General features: G+C 37.4%; 1 non-coding gene across 1 annotated transcript; it reads right to left on the reverse strand.

The window, feature by feature from the left end:
• Nucleotides 1–2,048: 2,048 nt before the first annotated feature.
• LOC133820600 (small nucleolar RNA R71) lies at nucleotides 2,049–2,155 on the reverse strand. Its single transcript, XR_009887006.1, has one exon. It is a non-coding gene; the product is annotated as a small nucleolar RNA R71 (small nucleolar RNA).
• Nucleotides 2,156–3,282: the final 1,127 nt, after the last annotated feature.

Below are 3,282 nucleotides of genomic sequence, written 5' to 3' on the forward strand. Positions count from 1 at the left end.
TTTAGGTAGTTTTTTTATGTTGTAATTATTTCATTTAGTGCAGTTTTACGCTTTTTTTTTTTTTTTAGTTTTAGCGAATAAAAAGGAAGATTTGAATACTTGGAGGAAATTGGTTCAAAAAGAGAAGAAAAACCCAAGTTTCGGTGTTGTTTTCAATCAAGGATGGATTCCAGCATGATTTGAAGGCATTGGTGATTTTTTAGGTTTAAAATTGCAAAAATTGAAGAATTCATTAAGGGTCGTGGTTTGAGCAATTGGGAGTTGCGGCCAGCCTCTTCACAGTAGCAATGTTTTAGAGTCAAGACACGGACCGCGACATGGTTTTGGAGGGCTACAACTTGGAAGAGCAAATTTCCAGGGAAATCAAGACACGGGCCGTTGCAGGTGGACAGTTTCGCCGCGACCCGCCTCAACAAAAAATTCAGCTTTTAGGACACAGGCCACGACTCTAGAATAGCTGGGCGGCGGCCCAAATCCTTCAGAAAGAAAAAAAATTAGGTTATAAACCTAGTTTCGAAAAGAAAGAGGCGGACAGTTTTTGGGTGGCTAAAAATCTTGGAGAACACCTTTGGAGGCTTCCTCAATTGTTTGTCATTCATCTATTTCTTATGTTTGTTCTTGAATTTCTTTGTGTTTAGAATGACAGATATGAACTAATTTTCTGTTTAGGGCTGTTAATTGAATCGCTTGAATCCATATTATGAACTAATGCAATTATCATTCCTTCTTCATCTTCTTTTCAATTCCTTGCAATCTGTGCTTGTTGATTGATTATTGATTGGCCATCTATAGTCATTACCTTTATGTTTTTGAATCAAAATCTGAGAAGTGCGATTTGAATTTGCTTTGGTTGTTTAGGACGCAATTTTAATTTGGAACGAGAGTATCTATATTAATTGTGTAACTCTCTTTTGAGTTGTTTTGATTAATGTTGTCTTTGTGATTAAATTTACCATATAAATATAGGAAATCTTCACTTAGTTGAGTTGATAATTCACAACATGATTATAAGCTGCTTTTGTCAACTCGTTAATTGAAATAGGAAGAAAGAAGAAGAAATTGGTAACTTGTATTAGGGATTAATAGGGAGGATAGTAGATGAGATTAACTGTACTAATTATTCTATCATTATTTAAATTCAAGGTTTTCTCCTACTTATTTTCTTTATTGAGCTTTTGAATATTGTTCCTGCAATTTATATTTATTTTACTTTGTTACAAAAATCAAAGTTTAATTGACCAGATAGAAATAAAAAAATAATTGATTGGTAATTGGTAATTCAGTCCTTGAGGACGATACTTGGTTTTACCAAAATTATTACTAACTTGCGATACGTGCACTTGCGTAGCAATAAATTTTGCAACATGTTTTTGGCGCCGTTGCCGGGGACTGAAAACTATCAATATCACTCTAATTAATTTTATTTCTAATTTGGTTGTTCTTTGTCTTGTTTCTAACCTTTTTCAGTTGCGTTTCTTTGTCAATTTCAGGTAGTTTGGTTATATGCGTAGCAGAAGAGGAGCAAATAATCTTGTTCCTGTTAATCCTAAGATTGAGAAGGTTTGCAAACAAAAGAGAAGAAACAAGAGGTTGGGTCATCAGACTGTGGAGATGGCACAAAATGATGGGAATAATGAGGTTCTCGAGGTTGTTCAAGGTCAGGCACAACATCCTGCTGCAAGGAGGCTGAGAGACTATGTACTGCCCACTGTTACAGGAGTACAAAACTGTATAAGACCGCCAACTATGGAGGCCAATAATTTTGAGATTAAGCCGGTGATCTTGCAAATGGTGCAGTCCACTGTCCAATTTGGTGGTTTGCCTTCTGAAGACCCCCATATGCACTTGGCGAATTTCTTGGAGTTGTGTGATACCTTTAAGTAGAATGGGGTGAGCGAAGATGCAATCAGGTTGAGGCTATTACCATTTTCAATGAGGGAAAGAGCTAAGAGTTGGTTGAACTCCCTTCAATCCAATTTCATATAAATACTTAGGAAGATTTGGCTAAGAAATTCCTTGTCAAGTTCTTTCCTCCATCAAAAGTTGCTAAATTGAGCGGGGAGATTAATAGTTTTTATCACCTGGATGGTGAATCTTTGCATGACTCTTGGGAATGGTTCAAGGAGCTATCGAGAAAATGTCCCCATCATGGTATAGAACAGTGGATGTTAGTCCACAATTTTTACAGTGGGTTGTGTGGTACAACAAGAACAATTATAGATGTTGCAGCTGGTGGGACATTCATGAGTAAGAGTGCCAATGAAGCTTATGAATTGTTATAGGACATGGCCACAAACAATCATCAGTGGTCTGATGAGAGGTCATCTGGGGTTAGAAAGGTAGCTGGGGTACATGAACTTGACGCAATTACTGCTCTTACAGCATAAGTAGCCTCGTTGACAAAATAATTGCAGCAAAATATTGTGTCTGCTAATGCGATTCAGATGGCGGCTAGGTGTGAAATTTGTGGTGGTTCTCAATCTTTTGATCAGTGTCCTACTAGTAATAATAACATTCCTATGGACCAAGCTCCGGGTCAAGCTATGGGAAATTTTCAAAGGCCATTCAACAATCCATTCTCCAACACTTACAATGTTGGGTGGAGAAATCACCCCAACTTTTCTTGGAGAAATAATTAGGGCAAGCAACCTCAGTTTTAGGGTCAATTTCAACAGAATATGCCTCAACAACCAATGAATCAAGTCTCTTCATCACAACAGCCGAGGCCATAAGTTCCACCAGACAGGCCTAATGAAATGTCAAGTTGCGTTATTGACTCTTACCAACACTCAAACTCAGTTTATGACTGAGACCAGATCTTCTATCAGAAATTTTGAAACACAAGTGGGGTAGTTGGCCAATATGCCTAGCAACATTGAAGTTAATCCTAAACAAATTGAGCAGTCTAGTGTACAACAATCAGTGGTTCAGAATGAAGATTTGGGTGAAAAGTTTGATACAATTGAGCAAGGGGTTATCGAAGATCACAAGAGCATAGAGAAGATTCCTCCAATTGTTGTTGACCAGTCAGCTTGAGTTCCATATCCTCAGAGGCTTAGAAAAACTTCTCTTGGTAAACAGTTTTTTAAGTTTTTAGAGGTGTTGAAAAAGTTTCACATCAATATTCCTTTTGCTAAGGCTTTGGAGCAGATGCCCAGTTATGTAAAGTTCATGAAAGAGATTTTGTCTAAGAAAAGAAAGATGGAAGACTATGAAATTGTGGCGCTCACTGAAGAATGTAGTGAAATATTGCAAAGGAAGTTGCCCCAAAAGTTGAGAGAT

This window comes from Humulus lupulus, chromosome 2, assembly GCF_963169125.1.
Source record: "Humulus lupulus chromosome 2, drHumLupu1.1, whole genome shotgun sequence".
NCBI lineage: Eukaryota > Viridiplantae > Streptophyta > Magnoliopsida > Rosales > Cannabaceae > Humulus > Humulus lupulus.